The sequence below is a fragment of the Phyllobates terribilis genome, unplaced genomic scaffold (assembly GCF_046119375.1).
Source record: "Phyllobates terribilis strain yellow unplaced genomic scaffold, ASM4611937v1 Scaffold_1__5_contigs__length_1240528914, whole genome shotgun sequence".
NCBI lineage: Eukaryota > Metazoa > Chordata > Amphibia > Anura > Dendrobatidae > Phyllobates > Phyllobates terribilis.
Window position 1 is genome coordinate 295,102,939 of NW_027362761.1, and position 18,643 is coordinate 295,121,581.

At 42.8% G+C, this 18,643-nt stretch overlaps 1 protein-coding gene across 2 annotated transcripts in view; it reads right to left on the reverse strand.

Annotated features, from left to right (window-relative positions):
• The window catches only part of TTC28 (tetratricopeptide repeat domain 28), an 824,287-nt gene that overhangs the window by 770,906 nt on the left and 34,738 nt on the right, over positions 1-18,643 (reverse strand). The gene's annotated exons all lie outside the window — the stretch shown is intronic.

The following is an 18,643-nucleotide window of genomic DNA, read 5'->3' on the forward strand; positions in this document are numbered from 1 at the left end:
TTCTGGAATGCACTACCCCAAACAATCTGACTAATATCTAGCCCATATGTTTTTTAGCGTGCTTTAACCCCCTTACAGCCAGGGGCGTAATAGTATGCAACAGGCTATCACCCCCGGTTCAGCGCGGGCTCCGGCGCTGAACCCACACTGAACCAGGCACATGTCAGCTGATTTATACAGCTGACATGTGCCCGCAACAGCCGCGGGTGGAATCGCGATCCACCCGCGGCTGTTAACATGTTAAATGCCGCTGTCAATCTCTGACAGCGGCATTTAACAGCGCTGCGCCGGAAGCGCGTCACTTACCCCGCCCATCGGTGACCCCGTCACGTGATCGCGGGTCACTGATGGGTGGGCATGACAACCCTAGGTCTGCAGCAGACCCCAGTAGTTGTTATGTACTGATCGCTATGAGCACCACCTAGTGATCGGCGCTCATAGCACAGGAGCATTTCTGCTACATAGAGGTGATCTGCTCATCACGTCTATGTAGCAGAGGCAATCGGATAGTTGCTGCTTCTAGTCTCCTATGGAGACTATAGAAACAAGCAAAAAGTGCAAAAAAAATGTTTTTAAAAATATTAAAAAAATATTAAAAATATAAAAGTTTAAATCACCCCCCTTTTGCCCCATTCAAAATAAAATAATAAAAAATAAACCCCACATACACATATTTGGTATCGCCGCGTTCAGAATCGCCCGATCTATCAATATAAAAAAAGAATTAATCCGATCGGTAAACGGCGTAACGAGAAAAGAATTTGAAACGCCAGAATTACACTTTTTGGTCGCTGCAACATTGCAATAAAATGCAATAATGGGCGATCTACCCCAAAATGGTATCAATAAAAACTTCAGCTCGGCGCGCAAAAAATAAGCCCTCACCAGGCCCCAGATCCCGAAAAATGGAGACGCTGTGGGTCTTGGAAAATGGTGGTTTTTTTTTTTTTTTTTAGCAAACTTTGGATTTTTTTTTCACCACTTAAATAAAAAAGAACCTATACATGTTTGGTATCTACGAACTCGTAATGCCCTGGAGAATAAGAATGGCAGGTCAGTTTTAGCATTCATTAAACGTTGTAAACAAAATAAAAAAAAAACATCTGTGGTATTGCACTTTTTTTGCAATTTCACCGCACTTGGAATTTTTTTCCCGTTTTCCCGTACACGATATGGTAAAACCAGTAATGTCGTTCAAAAGTACAACTCGTCCTGCAAAAAATAAGCCCTCACATGGCCATATTGACCAAAAAATAAAAACGCTATGGCTCTGGGAACAAGGGGAGCAAAAAACGAAAATGCAAAAAAGGAAAATCCCAGGGTCCTTAAGGGACCCTGGGACAGGGTCAACTCACTAACCTAACTCTCCCCTGTTCCCTCCTAAATGGTAATCATAATCTGGTCCTGCCTATTCATCTGTCTCCACATCCTCCATGCACCCAATAGCACACGGTAACTGCACTTAGACAGATCCTGGCTGATGACCGAATCATGCAGCTTAATATGAAAACCCTTATTTATTATAAAGATGGCTGGACCATACATAACAGCACATTCTACCTATCGTGTCCCCATGTTTCCTTATAAATTGTAAGCCTGCGAGCAGGACCCTCACTCCTTCTGTAACTGTTGAAATGTGTTACATTGTACTGTTTTTATTGTCTGTACATGTCCCTGCTTAATTGTAAAGTTCATGCGAAATATGTTGGTGCTATATAAATAAAGATTATTATTATAATAATATATTATTTTAAAATAGAGCATTTTGGTAAAACACATCATTCTATAGCTTACCGAAAATGGAATGAGGCCTACAAACAAATGAACACAGTACCTACAGTCAAATATAGTGGAGGTGAAAAGATGTTTTGGGGCTGTTTTTCTGCATCTGGCACTGGGTGCCTTGACTGTGTGCAAGGCATCATTAAATCTGAAGATTACCAAAGGATTCTGGGTTGCAATGTAGTGACCAGTGTCAGAAAACTGGGTTTGCGTCCTAGGTCATGGGTCTTCCAGCAAGACAATGACCCCAAACATACTTCAAGAAGCACCCAGAAATGGATAGAAACAAAGTGCTGGAGAGTGGCCAGCAATGTGTCCGGATCTAAATCCCATTGAACACCTGTGGCGAGATCTTAAAATTTCTGTTGGGAGAAGGCACCCTTAAAATATGAGAGACCTGGAGCAGTTTGTAAAAGAAGAGTGGTCAAAAATTCCAGTTGAGAGGTGTAAGAAGCTTGTTGATGGTTATAGGAAGCAATTGATTGCAGCTATTTATTCCAAAGAGTGTGCAACCAAATATTAAATTAGAGGTGCCAACAATTTTGACCGGCCCATTTTTGGGATTTTGTGTGAAATTATGTACAATTTATCTTTTTTTCTCTGTTTTTTGTGTTGTTCCAATACACGCAAAGGAAATAAAGATGAATATAATAAAACATGTGTAATTGCAATAATTTTCTGGGAGAAATACTTCATTTTCTAAAACAATTTCAAGGGTACCAACACTTTCTGCCGTGACTATATAGTAGACTGCGTGTTCAATGTGACAGTTTTCCTTTAAAGGAAGTCTGTCAGCACGAAATGACTGTTCAAACTAAGTACAGGTGTTTAGTGCACCCTTGGCGTGGCGAAGTAGTTCAGAGAACCTTCTCATTTACTTGTTTTTCATCTAACTCCTCTCCCATTTTATTTATTGACAGATCTGACTTTACAGGAGTCAGAGAGGTGTGGAGAAAGATGGAAACAAGTACTGTATTTTTCGGACCATAAGACGCACTTTTTTCCCCCCAAATTTGGGAGGAAAATGGGGGGTGCATCTTATGGTCCGAACATAGAGCCTGATACCTGATAGTTATGGTTGTGGTGGAGCGGGATCGCAGGGCCCTCAGTTCCCTCCCTCCTTCAGGAACAGCAGAAGAAGTGGTGAGATACTGCGGGCCGGTGACTGCCTAGGGGCGGTGTGTACCTGGGGGCCGGTGTTTGCCTGGAGGCTGGTGAGCGGCATGGTTTTCCGGTGTGTGTGGCCATCTTCCTGAAGCTGTGATCTACAGGAAAATGGCCGTGATCACAGCTTCAGGAAGACGGCCGCACGCCAGAAAACCCGCAAGCCGCTCCCCGGCCCATTGGCAGACAACGGCCCTGGGCCCCAGGCAGGCACCGACCCGGGCCTCAGCCAGACACCTGCCCCCAGCCAGGCACTGGGCCCGAGCTAGGCATCGGCCCCCAGCCAGCCACCGGCCCGGGCCTGAGCCAGACACCGGCCCGGGCCTGAGCCAGACACCGGCCCCCAGCCAGGCACCGAGCCTCAGCCATCTCACGTCTTCTGCTGCAGCCGCCAGGTTCCTGAGGGAGGGAACTGAGTGCCTTGCGATCCTGATTCACCACCACCGCAACTCCTGAAGCACTGGCTTCCTGAAGGACCCCACCTCCTGTGACCCTCGCTCCACCGCGCCCCAGGTAAGATACTGTACCTATTCAGACTATAAGACGGACCCCCATCTTATAACAAATATTTTTTTTCCTATGTTCCACCCCAAAATTTGGGGTGCGTCTTATGGTCTGGTCCGTCTTATAGTCGAAAAAATACGGTAGGTGGGAAGATGGAAAGAACTACTCAGTCACTGCAATAGTGTCCCGGTCACTTGTGCTTGGTTTGAACGTAATTTTGTGCTGACACTCTTCTTAATCATTGTGCCATAAAAATCAATATAATTTTGGTGCCTGGGACAAACTCCTCCCAGCTGGCAGCGTGGTTTGATATGACACGTTTATATGTTCCTGATAGTATTTTGATATTTTAAGTATAGAAGCTTTATTTTCCTAAGTCTTTTGAAAAGGAAACACAATCAGTTTATAAGTGGTTCACATGTAGATATAATCAACAGCACATAAAGTTATTAATCTGTTGACTGGAAACGCAGATATTTTTTTTTATCGCTGTTTCTCGATGAATATTTAAGTTTAGCAGATAGCGTCACACACACGCTGAACATGCGTATATATAATTGATTTATTACAACCTTGTAAATGTGTTTGATACATTACTAATAATTCAGATGGAAGTATATACGGTAATACATTGCAATGATTGGCCTATTTATTGGGCAGAAAGCATTCTGCAGACTAGTATAATAATGTATATAGATAAAGCACATACTGTATGAACAGAGTAAACTGATATGTATATTCACAGATCAGTCTGTAAACTCGCTGACAAGTGCAATAAATAACATTATCTCATGACAATGGCAAAAGGGGTAGGAAATATTAGTCAGCAAGTGAAGAGTCAGTTCTTAGGTAACATGTCATCAGAAAATTACCTATTGTTTAGGTAGGTTTTATGTTACATTTATTTTTATAATGTTTTAATATATTGTTTTGAATTTTCTATTTTACCAACTGTAATAAAAAAAACCCAGAAATCTTGCATTTGTCACATTGGTCACTAAGCCTCATGCTTTACAGATCGGTCAGAGGAAGATCATTAACATTAGACGCCTTCTTAGTGCACGCACCACCAAGCATCCATGCAAGCACTTCATCCCATCTCTCACCTCTATTACTACCTGGTCCCAGCACAGGAGCAGAGAAGGGTAGGTATGTCACAGCAGCCAGAAATTACCGTGGATGGATGTAATAATGTGACGGACAACAGTTCACGTTTCCTCTTGACTCTCAAAGACATTGCCTCTTAAGTATATGTTCACACTGAGTTTTTTATGTGGATTTTGGTGAGGATCTGTTACAAAATCTATATCAAAGAGTATTCATACAACATTTGAAGCAGTTTTTAATAAGGATTTTAAAATGTGTACAAGTCCTTACAGTTGCCTGTATGCTACTTTTCTGGCATCACGGATCAGTGTATGGCACTTTATCGCTGTGGCCACTCTTTGGCTGCAGAAGACACGTGCTGGCCCTGTGTCAACAAAGACCCAGAGCACCACAGGAGGGTAGGCATTGGATGACTTGATTTTTTTTCCTACATTTTAACACTTTTTTATTCTTTAGAAAAAGCAACTGCCAGACTTTATTACAAAGCATAACAAAGTGGTTGCATTTTCATCTACCTTTCTCGGCTTTGGAGATACGTATACTAAGGAGAAAGTGATACAGAAGATGCTATTTGCCCAGGATGGCCAAGATTTCAGAGCTGTTCTGTAAAGGATTTGTGAGTGTGTTTTTCAGCTTCTCTCTTATAATGACTTTGTGTTTGCAGTGTCACAGCAGAAGAATTGTAGCTTAGCCAAACACATGGAAATCGTGCATGCTTTCACTGCCTGCCCTAATCAGATCTTCTACAATGAAAGCTCTCCTTTGAAATGCTCATGAAAATAACATATAATTCTAGTGGTCTGAATGATCACTGTCAGGGCTGTCTCATGGCAGTATTGCTTTCCTGATTTGTGATGTCCTGTGCTGTACTCATAGCTATGTCGTACCAGATTTATTGTATTTAGTTAAATTCTACTGGATGAATACAGTATCATAAACAATTCATATAGAGTGCATTCAGTACTGCGCCCCACTGATGCGGGAAGGCAGATGGAGTACGAAGGATTGATGACTAGTAGACTGCCAGAAAGATTTGTATCATGTGCTTGAAATGCTAAAGTTAAAACAATGGGTACTAAATTGGAAAAATATATAGATTTTACTCATTCATTACAAACTGTAGAACTCATTATATCAAGATTGCATTTAGGTGTTAAATAGTCAGTGCCCTAAAAGTAACATATGTGTTAAATAAGTCAGTGATCTTAGGCTGTGTGCCCACATAGCATTTTTCAAGCGTTTATGCTGCGGAATTTCCGCAGCGGAAACGCTTGTGAAACGCTAGGTAATCCGCACCCCATGGTCCCCAAGGGGATTCCACATGTTCTATGCACATGCTGCGGATTTTTCCGCAGCGTTTATGCTGCGTACAAAAATCCGCAGCATGTCATTTAATTTTGCGGAAGCGCAGCGGAACTCCCGCCATTGACTTGCATTGAGACGCATAGAATGCGCGTCTGTACATTTGACAAGCGGATATCATGCGTCTCAATGTGCGAATGGTACCCAGTTTTGGAGGAGAGAAGACTCTCATCCAGACCTGGGTACCATTGTACCTGTAAAAAAAAGAATAAAATAATAAATAAAGTTTATACTCACCTTTCCGAAGGCTTCTCTGCATGCCGGCATCGCTGAAGGACCTTCGGTGACGTCACAGTCATGTGACCGCAGGCCCTTCACCGCTGTGTCTCGCGATATGCCGGCAGCCGGGAACCAGACAGGAACGAGCGCTGCAGCCACGCCGGGGCCTCGAGGGTGAGTATAGCTTTATTTTATTTTTACGGTCACACTGTATAAATCTATGCTGTTTGCATGGATTTATACAGTGTGACCTAGTTGTCAAGCACTTTCCAAGTGATGCTATCGCCTAGAAAGCGCTTGTCAATCTGCATGCAGAAACGCATGTGAATCCGCATGTATTCTGCAGGAAAAACGCATGCACAATCTGCATGCGTTTTTTCTGCCAGGGAGATGCAGAAATGCTGCAGAAATTTTCTGCTTTATTTCTGCATCGTGGGCACATAGCCTAAAGGTAACATGAAAATAAGCAGCATGGTGGCTAAGTGGTTAGAACTGTTGATTTCCAGTCCTTGGTTCAAATCCCATTAAAGTGGTATTCCTATCTCCAATATCAAATCCCAATATGTAGTAAGTGTAATAATAATATTAGCAAATCCCTACAATCAGAAATGTAGGATAGTTCTTCTGATAAATTATGTCACTTACCCCATGTGCAGGGCATTGCAATAGCTTAGGCATCCATGGTTTATGACCACTAACAAACTAACTTTTACTATATGAGTGATTGGCTAAACGACTAAATCCTAGACAGGCCAGATGGTTCTTATTTTTCTTTAGATTTAATTTCTTTATCACATGGAGGCTGGGGTCCAAGAATGTGAAGGGTTAAGCACTATCACAGTCTTAGTTCAGTTTCTCCTCCAGAACCTCAATACTCCATTCTCCCTAAGGGCATTGTGGTTTATGTGGTATGCTCGGAGTTGGAAGCTGAGATCCGTAAAGTCCAGTCTTTGGCTCCTTCCGTCACTCCAGGGTCCAAATTATTTGAAGTGGTGTACCTAAGGTTGCAAGATTGCGTCTGTAGCAGGAGTTTCATGATTCCGTCTTGAGTGGTCACCCTGGGGTCACAGCTATGCGTAAAGCTATTACTAGGCTTTTTTGGTGGACGTCTATGAATAATGATATCAAAGATTTTGTATCCGCTTGTGAAGTTTGTGCACGCGCTAAAATCTGTCTTAACCGTGAACTCATCTGTCCATGGATTTCATCTGTCCGGTGGGAAGATTGTTATTTGGGTGGTGGTTGACTGATTCAGTAAACAGGCTCATTTTGTTCCTTTGTCAGGGTTACCTAATGCTGAGACACTCTCTAGGTTGTTTATTTGTAATGTTGTGAGATTGCATGGAATTCCTCTTAACATTGTGTCTAATAGGTGTGTGCAATGTCCTAAAGTCTTCTATAGATCCCTGTTAAAGTAGTTTGTCCCTTCGATTTTATCTCCCTCACCCCTGCCTCCTCCAGTTTCTGTCGATGGCAGTTTAGAGTATGAGGTACAGAAAATCGTAGACTTTCGGATGGCCCAAAATTCCCTTCAATCCCTCATCCATTGGAAGGGATACTGACCGGAGGAGAGATCCAAAGTTCCAGCTCAAGACGAGAAGGCCGATTGCCTGGTCAGGGCATTCCTTTCCAGATTTCCTGGGAAACCTTGGGGGTCAGGTAGCCGTCCAGAAGAGGGAGTACTGTCATCATTCCACCACTCATAATGTCCTAAGAACAGCTCAGCCGCTCAATAGGATCAGCATGCTGAGCTCTCAGGATTGTGAGTGACAGCTCAGCCATCCAATCTGAGGCAGGGGTGTACTGAGTTGTCAGTATTGTGAATGACTGCTCAGCTGTCCATTCTGTCCAGGTATTTGGGGTTTTCTCCACATGTCACCCATTCTGGGTGATTACCTGGTTAATTAGCTGGCTGACAATGATTAGAACATTGCCAGTTATAGCTTTGCTCAAGTGGTATGCGTTTGCTCTGTGCTCTGAGTTCTTATACTCTGATCTTTGTTGCCTGACCTTGGATTTGCCTTTGACCATCTGTTTGGCTTGATCCACTTCTTTCTTGATATTCTGACCCGGGATTGTGACCTGACTACGCTTTTGTCTTAGCACTCTGTTATGATGTACCCTCCTGGCTTTTGACCTTGGACTCCTTTACTTTCCCAACTCACAGCTTGTCCATGAGAAGTGACTTAGCATCACAATTCGCTTCGACATTTTGTCTGACAGTCTAAACTGTATAGGGGCCTCCCTCTGCCAATTCTTCTGTAATCTAAGAGATAAGCCAATGCCAGAGTACTCTCCAGCAGCTCCCTCATAAAGAACACAGAAGCACTTGTCCAGCTGAGTGCTCCTGTGCATGGGAGAGTCAGGGAAGATAGCTGTCAACCAAACAGCTATCTAAACTGTATGGGTGCTTATGATTTATACAAATAAACCTGTGGAATAAGCATAGCTGAAATACTCTGTGGACAACTGCGGTGTTATAATTAGAAAAAAAGGTCAGTTCTTTTTTCTAACAACTTTACAAGGAATCTGTCAGTAAAAATAAAAAACAGTATTCACCTGCAACCATAATGGTAATCTGCAGGTAAATACCATTACATGTGCAGCAACAGTCTCATTTGCAGTATGGTTGTTGGAGGAAAATTGTTTCTAAAGGTGGACAACCCCCTTATGAGTGCATCAAAAACTCCTGCTTTTGTTATTCCAGCCTTATAGTCCCCATAATCACAACAGACAAACTGGCCATGTGTTTACTAAATGAAAGCTAGATCACTGCTTTTTATAGTTTGTTTGTATTAGGCCACGTTCACACGTTCAGCATTTGGTCAGTATTTTACAACAGTATTTGTAAGCCAAATTCAGCAATGGAACAATCGAACAAAAAGTATAATGGAAACTCGTGCGCCAATTATGCATTTATCACCCACTGGTTTTGTCTTGTAAACACTGATGTAAAATACTGACCAAATACTGAATGTGTGAATGCAGCCTTATGATCATAAATTTCTGATCACCATATAATGAAGCAAGTTTGGTTCGGTAGAATTATAGGAAGCCTATGGTTACACTATTTAGATCCTAAAATGTGGCTGTATTACTACAGACTGAAACTGCACTCATTCAGTCCTGACATGCCTCTATCAGAGAATCATATACCCAATGCCAGATACTTTCATATGTACCGTATTTTTCGGACTGTAAGGCTATGTGCCCACGATGCAGAAATGCTCAGGATTTTTTCCTGAGCGTTTCTGCATCTCCCTGGCAGAAAAAACGCATGCGGATTGTACATGCGGATTGTACATGCGGATTGTACATGCGTTTTTCCTGCCAGGGACATGTGGATGTGAAGCGTTCTTCACATGAATTTGCGCATGCGGGTTGACAAGCGCTTTCCAAGCGATTTTAGCATCACTTGGAAAGTGCTTGACAACTTGGTCACAATATATAAATCCATGCAAACGGCATGGATTTATATAGTGTGACCGTAAAGAATGGTAAAAAATAAAAAAATAAATCTATACTTACCTTCCGATGGCCCCCGGAGTCTCTATTCGATCCGTCCTGGCTTGCCGGCAGCTCGCGGTACACTGAAGGACCTGCCGTCACATGACTAAATTACGTCACCGCAGGTCCTTCAGTCCACTGAGAGCTGCCGGCAAGCCAAGACAAGCACACCGGGGGCCATCAGAAGGTAAGTATAATATTTATTTTTTATTTTATTCTTTTTTTTACAGGTTCTATGGTACCCAGGTCCGGAGGAGAGTCTCCTCTTCTCCAGACCCGGGTACCATCCGCACATTGAAACGCATGGATTCCGCATGTACAGATGCAGTGATGCGGATTCCATGCGTTCCAATGCAAGTCAATGGCGGCGAAAACGCAGCGCTTCCGCAAAATAATTGGTAGTGCTGCGGTTTTTTCCGCAATGATAATCCGTGCGTCTTATAGTCCGAATACTATATACATGGCTGTGCGTGGTGGTGGGTGTGGGGGAGCGGCAGCGGGGGATCAACGGGGCACAGGAGGCAGCAGCCGCCTGCAGCAGCCTACGCTGTGCCCGCTACTAAAGAAAATGAATATTCCCTGCTCCCCAAGCCCATGGGCGTGAAGAGCAATAAATATTAATTTTCCTTAATAGCCGGCATACTGGAGCCGCAGCGCGGCTCCTGCTGCCGCTCTGCAGTCTGTGTGCCCGCTATTAAAGCTCATGAATATTTCCTACAACCCACTCCTATGCGTTGTAGTGAATATCCATGGTCTTTAATAGCAGGCACACTGACCGCAGAGCGGCAGCAGGAGCCGCGCTGCGGTATAGTGTGCCGGCTATTGAGCAGACTGAATGGTCACTGCTCTCCACGCACAGAGTCCCGGCCACCCTCAGAGGGTGCCACGAATACCAGGATGGGGGCTCAGAGGGTGCCATGCATACCAGGATGGGGGCTCAAGGGGTGCCATACATACCAGGATGGGGGCTCATGGGGTGCCATGCATACCAGGATGGGGGCTCCAGGGAGTGCCATGCATACCAGGATGGGGGCTCAAGGGGTGCCATACATACCAGGATGGGGCATCAAGGGGTGCCATACATACCAGGCTGGAGGCTCAAGGGGTGCCATGCATACCAGGATGGGGGCTCAAGGGGTGCCATGCATACCAGGATGTCGGCTCAGAGGGTGCCATCCATACCAGGATGGGGGCTCAAGGGGTGCCATGCATATCAGGATGGGGGCTCAAGGGGTGCCATGCATACCAGGATGGGGGCTCAAGTGGTGCCATACATACCAGGATGGGGTATCAAGGGGTGCCATACATACCAGGATGGGGGCTCAAAGGGTGCCATGCATACCAGGATGGGGGCTCAAGGGGTGCCATGCATACCAGGATGGCGGCTCAGAGGGTGCCATGCATACCAGAATGGGGGCTCAAGGGGTGCCATGCGTACCAGGATGGGGGCTCAAGGGGTGCCATGCGTACCAGGATGGGGGCTCAAGGGGTGCCATACATACCAGGATGGGGGCTCAAGGGGTGCCATGCATACGAGGATGGGGGATAAAGGGGTACAATGATTACCAGGATGGGGAATCAAGGGGTGTCATGAATACCAAGATGGGGTATAAAGGGGTGCCATGCATACCAGGATGGGGGATAAAGGGGTGCCATGCATACCAGGATGGGGGATCAAGGGGTACCATGCATACCAGGATGGGGATGAGGGCCAGGTATACCAGGATGGGATGGGGGCAACTTATACCAGGAAGGAGGGGCCATACATACCAGGATGGAGGATATTAACAGAATTGGGGGACATTACCCCAATACCAGTGTCAGCAGCAGACCCCCTCCCCCATAACAGGGCATCATGACCACATTTTTTGCTTAATTTTTTTTTTCCTACTTTCCTCCTTTAAAACCTAGGTGCGTCTTATGGTCCGGTGTGTCTTATAGACCAAAAAATACAGTAATCAGGAAAGACTTCTCAAAATAAAAAGGTTTTTTTTGTGTGATTTCCTAAATACACATGAGAGTATACTATCTAGTTTTTACTTCCTCCACAGACTGATAGTAGGGCTGTATGAATGTAGTCAAACAAAGAAAGATAGCATTTAAATGCAAGATTGGAAATATAACTGAATCTTTTTTTCTTTTAAGTAATTTTGAAAGAATTTTACATGCTAAAGTAAAAATGAGACAATAAAAAATACAAGTTACATTGTAATATACCATAAGGACTAAAATATACTAACATAAATATCTGTGAGCATCTATCATGACATAACATAACAGAGTAGAAAATAAGGGTACAAAGAATAAATGATATATACAAAATGGGAGGAATAGAACTAAGCAACAGCACGTGTGAAAAAGACTTGGGCATACTAATAGATCACAGACTGCACATGAGTTAACAGTGTGATACAGCAGCAAAAAAAAAGGCAAACAGTTCTGGAATGTATTAAGAGAAGCATAGAATCTAGATCACGTGAAGTAATTATCCCCCTCTACTCCTCCTTGGTCAGACCTCATCTGGAATACTGTATCTGGGCACCACAATTTAAAAAAAAAATAAAAAAACTGGAGCATGTTCAGAGAAGGTCTAACAGGATGGTGAGCGGACTGCAAACTATGTCCTATGAGAAACAGTTAAAGAATCTGGGAATGTTTAGCTTGCAAAAAAGAAGGCTAAGAGGAGACTTTATAGCGGTCTACAAATATCTGAAGGAATGCAACAGTGTAAAGCGATCATCCTTATTGTCATCTGCACATGGAAACACGAGAAGCAATGAAATGAAACTGAAAGGGAGAAGATACAGATTATATATTAGAAATAACTTTTTGACAGTGAGGGTGATCAATGAGCGAAACAGGCTGCCACGAGAGGTGATGAGGTCTCCTTCAATGGAAGTGTTCAAACAGAGGTTGGACAGACATCCATCTGAGATGGTTTAGTGAATCCTACATTGAGCAGAGGGTTGGACACGATGACCCTGGAGGTCCCTTCCAACATTCTATGATTCTGTGATAATGTGTACTAAAACATATATGTTATTTCTGTTTCTGTTTCATATTGTGAAAACGAGAGATAGAATTAGGGAAACAGTTGCAATGAATACTATGAAGAATCTCACAGGATTATACAGTACAGACCAAAAGTTTGGACACACCATCTCATTTAAAGACTTTTCTGTATTTTCATGACTATGAAAATTGTACATTCACACTGAAGGCATCAAAACTATGAATTAAAACATGTGGAATTATATGCGTAACAAAAAAGTGTGAAACAACTGAAAATATGTCTTATATTCTAGGTTCTTCAAAGTAGCCACTTTTTGCTTTGATGACTGCTTTGCGCACTCTTGGCATTCTCTTGATGAGCTTCAAGAGGTAGTCACCGTAAATGGTTTTCACTTCACAGGTGTGCCCTGTCAGGTTTAATAAGTGGGATTTCTTGCCTTATAAATGGGGTTGGGACCATCAGTTGTGTTGTGCAGAAGTCTGGTGGATACACAGCTGATAGTCCTACTGAATAGACTGTTAGAATTTGTATTATGGCAAGAAAAAAGCAGCTAAATAAAGAAAAACGAGTGGCCATCATTACTTTAAGAAATGAAGGTCAATCAGTCCGAAAAATTGGGCAAACTTTGAAAGTGTCCCCAAGTGCAGTTGCAAAACCCATCAAGCGCTACAAAGAAACTGGCTCACATGAGGACCGCCCCAGGAAAGGAAGACCAAGAGTCACCTCAGCTTCTGAGGATAAGTTTATCCGAGTCACTAGCCTCAGAAATCGCAGGTTAACAGCAGCTCAGATTAGAGACCAGGTCAATGCCACACAGAGTTATAGCAGCAGACATAACTCTTCAACAACTGTTAAGAGGAGACTTTGTGCAGCAGGCCTTCATGGTAAAATAGCTGCTAGGAAACCACTGCTAAGGACAGGCAACAAGCAGAAGAGACTTGTTTGGGCTAAAGAACACAAGGAATGGACATTAGACCAGTGGAAATCTGTGCTTTGGTCTGATGAGTCCAAATTTGAGATCTTAGGTTCCAACCACCATGTCTTTGTGCGACGCAGAAAAGGTGAACGGATGGACTCTACATGCCTGGTTCCCACAGTGAAGCATGGAGGAGGAGGTGTGATGGTGTGGGGGTACTTTGCTGGTGACACTGTTGGGGATTTATTAAAAATTGAAGGCATACTGAACCAGCATGGCTACCACAGCATCTTGCAGCGGCATGCTATTCCATCCGGTTTACGTTTAGTTGGACCATCATTTATTTTTCAACAGGACAATGACCCCAAACACACCTCCATGCTGTGTAAGGGCTATTTGACCAAGAAGGAGAGTGATGGCGTGCTACGCCAGATGACCTGGCCTCCACCGTCACCAGACCTGAACCCAATCGAGATGGTTGGGGGTGAGCTGGACCGCATAGTGAAGACAAAAGGGCCAACAAGTGCTAAGCATCTCTGGGAACTCCTTCAAGATTGTTGGAAGACCATTTCCAGTGACTACCTCTTGAAGCTCATCAAGAGAATGCCAAGAGTGTGCAAAGCAGTCATCAAAGCAAAAGGTGGCTACTTTGAAGAACCTATAACATAAGACATATTTTCAGTTGTTTCACACTTTTTTGTTAAGTATATAATTCCACATGTGTTAATTCATAGTTTTGATGCCTTCAGTGTGAATGTACAATTTCCATAGTCAAGAAAATACAGAAAGATCTTTAAATGAAAAGGTGTGTCCAAACTTTTGGTCTGTACTGTATTTGCAACCAGTTCAAGTTGAAAAATAAATCATGACACTTCATATAAATAACTATTTTAGGATGAAAATATATGATCTATGATTTCAAGATGCATACATCTGTTCCACTGTGAAAGTGTATGATATATGATTATTTCCAAGAATGAAGAAGTTTGGAAGTATCCATTTTCTTGCCAATGCTATTCTAGCAGCAAAAATTATATGAATAATGACAATTCTGTAATGTTTAGGATTTGACCAAATATTAAGGAAACGGAAAGCCAAAGTAGGATTAGTTTTTTGTGATTTTGGGATGTGTGGCAGATTGAGTTTAAGACTACAAAAATTTCTTCCCAAAATTAATAATCAGTAGGATAAGAGCACCACATATGGAAGGAGGTACCCACATCACCTCCAGCTGGGCCCGATACTGAAGCATTGGTATGGGACCAAAAAATGTTTATAGAGGTTTCCCAATAAAAGAAAAGCATTTTCATGCTATTTTACCCAAGCTAGAATTCTATGCCAATCATTCAGAGTTAATTAGCAACTGATTATGCTCCCATTTTAGTATTCATGGATAGTTGAAAATGAGTCATTGTAAAAATATGAAATGCCCTCTTTCAGATGTTCAGATACTGGATAAAAGATAATAGAATTAGTAAGTATAGGAGTGGTAATTTCAGTTTCATGCATAATATGAATATTAAAACCTTGAGAAATGTTTGCTGAAAATACTATAATGATGCTCAAGAGACTCAAATTCAACCAAATTATAATTTGTTAGTAAATCCTCCATACGATTAAGCATTAAGTCAGCATTTACCCATGATAAAAGGTCAATGTCAGGCAAATAGAAAGAAAGAAATTGTGGAGGTAGGGCTGAGATAGGGACTCTAGGGATTGACATTTGTGAGATTAAATAAAATTATCTGGACTAGGCTGATACTACAGTATAGTCAAATATTACTGCTTGCATTTTTGATGAATAGGTTATTGTAAATCCCAAAAGTGTTTTTATCTACGGAAAAGCAATGTCTGCATAAGTCTTCTTGCAACAAGTATTTGGCTTGATCTAATAAAATAGCATACTGGTACCATTTAATATCAGAGACGCTTATTCTGCAACTTTAAAACATACCATGGATAGGAAATTGATATATTCTTTTGATCCTGCCTAAATAAATTTAGTAATTATGGTATCCGATTAAGATATGAAGAAAAAAGAATTGAATAGAAATAGTTTGGAAGAGATACACTAAATGGGGATGGACCAAAATTTTATCACAACCACACACAATTCCCATGAAATGAGGAATTTTTAAAAAGTGGCATTGAGGAGAGAAAAATCGTGTTAGGTTTTACCTACAGTAAATAACGTAATGTATTTTGTAGACTATAAGATGGGGGGTGGAAAATAGGAAAAAAAAATGATTTATGAAAATGGTGGTGCGTCTTAAAGTCTGATTTTTCAGTAGTTAACCAGGGGTAGAGGCTGCGGTGGAACGCGGTCCTAGGAGGCCGAGTCGCTGCCGCAGGAAGCTGGCAGCAGCAGGAGTCTGGCGATGCGGTGTGTTCCAGGCTGGGAGAAGAGGGTGTGAGGCTGTGGTTTTAAGAAAATGTCAGCGGAGTCCACTTCCTATTGTCAGTGCGGTGGACTTCGGGAAAATGGCCGTCGGAGGCGGCACATGTGCAGATTGAGATCTTGACTCCCGAGACACAAAACACCTAAGATATGTCTCAAGATTCTGGTTCACTCGCTCAATTGGCCCATTAGACTGTGGATGAAAGGTGGAAGAAAATGAAAGATGAATCATTAAGCGAGCACAAATTGCTTTCCAAAATGTAGAAATAAATTGAACCCCCTAGTTGGAAACAATATCAGGAATCCCCTGTAATTTCACGATTTCTTTGATAAACATTTGTGCCAAAGTCTTGGCATTCAGTAAAGCAGGTAGCGCAATGAAATGAGTCATTTTGATGGCTCTATCCACTACCAACAATATTACTGTGTTACCTGCTGGCACGGGTAGATCAGTGATGAAATCCAAAGTCAAATGAGTCCATGGTCTACAGGGAATTGCCAAAGGTTGAAGAGCCCCGGACGGACGAGTATGTGTGGTCTTAGAACGCGCAAAAGTACTGCATGCAGCTACATAATCCCGAACATCCTGATGCACCCCAGACCACCAGAAATGATGAGTAAGAAGATCTGTGGTGGATTTACAAGGAAGTCCAGCCAGGACCGAATCATGATGTTCACTCAGAATTCTAAGACGGAGGTTCACAGGAACAAACAGTTTACCCAAAGGACAGGCAGCAGGGGTGTCCCCCTGAGCCTCTAAGACACATATGTCAAACTCCGGCCCATGGGCCACATCTGGCCTGCAGGGTGGTTTTATTTGGCCCTCGACACCAGAACCACCACCCCTATGTGGGCCCATTATTCTGTATGGAGGACTATGTAGGACCCATTATTCTGTAAGGAGGACTATGTGGGGCCCATTATTCTGTAAGGAGGACTATGTGGAGCCCATTATTCTGTATGGAGGACTATGTGGAGCCCATTATTCTGTATGGAGGACAATGTGGAGCCTATTATTCTGTATGGAGGACTTAGTGGGACCCATTATACTGTATGGAGGACTATATGGGGCCCATTATACTGTATACTGTTTGACCCGCGACTTTATCCAAGTTTTTTATTTTGGCCCTCTCTGTGTTTGAGTTTGACATCCCTGCTCTAGGACCTCCTTCATCAGATCAGGACATACAGTAACAATAACAACTTCATTCTGTAATATAGGAACTGGCTCGCAATTATTTCCCCTGGAAAACAACAAGACATAGCATCCTTCTTAATGTTCTTATCTCCCAGCCTATAAGTCACAAAAAAGTTGAATCTCGTAAAAAACAATGACCATCTTGGCTGTCTAGGTGTCAGACGTTTAGCAGATTTCAGATACAAAAGATTTTTGTGATCGGTGATTTCCATGACCGGATGAACTACCCCATCCAAAAAATGCCGCCATTCCTCAAAGGCCAACTTTATTGCCAAGAGTTCCCTATTACCAATGTCATAGTTCTTCTCGGTGGACGACAATTTCTTGGTGAAGCATGCACACGGACACCATTTCCTTGGAGATGAACCCTGTGACAATACAGCTCCAACCCCCACCTCTAATGCATCAACCTCCACAATGAACAGCTGAGTGACGTCAGGCTGTATAAGAATTGGCGCAGAAGCAAAACATCTCTTCAAAGTAGCAAATACCTCACAAGCCTGACTGGATCAATTAGAAAATTCCGTCCCTTTTCTGGTCATATCCGTAAGTGGTTTGGCCACTATCAAAAAGTTCTTGTTGAACCTACGGTAATAATTAGCGAAACCAAAAAACCTTTGAAAAGCTTTTAAGTTTTCAAGACGATCCCAATCCAGGACTGTCTAGACTTTCGCCGGATCCATGCAAAAACCAATGGACGATATTAAATACCCCAGAAAAAGGATCTCCTGAACCGAAACCATACATTTCTCTGATTTGACATACAATTTATTTTCCCTGAGTATTTGTAAGACCTGCCTGATGTGTACCTGATGCGACTCGAGGTTCAGTGAATGAATCAATAAATGATCCAGATGAACTATCACAAATCTATCTGGCAGATAACGGAAAATGTTGTTTACAAAGTGCTGTATTAAAAGCAATCTTACACTCCTCCCCCTCCTTAATTCGGATGAGATTATAAGCTCTCCTGAGGTCCAGTTGGGAAAACAACTTAGCCCCTACAATCTGATTAACAAGATCCGGAATGAGAAGGAGAGGGTATGGATCCCGAACCGTGATCTGATTTAGTTTTCAAAAATCTAAACTGGGACGTAACCCCCATCTTTTTTCTTAACAAAGAAAATCTCTGCTGCAATGGGAGATGAAGAGGGTCTGATATGACCCATAGCCAGGCTTTCTGTGATAGTCCTTTATGGCCTGCCTCTCCGGACCTGAATATGTAACCTACTCTTAGGCAACTTGGCCCAAGAAATTAAATTAATGAAGCAATCATATGGTTGATGACGTGGAAGTTCTTGACACCCCTGTTCCGAGAACACATTCTCAAAATCAGACAGGTATTCCAGCAGAGACCGAGTAGCAACCCTGGCTATACGGGTGCACATGCACTGTTTTTGATAGTATTCGCTCCATTTTACTACTTCCCAAGTCTGCCAATCAACCACGATATTGTGTAATGTCAGCCAAGGT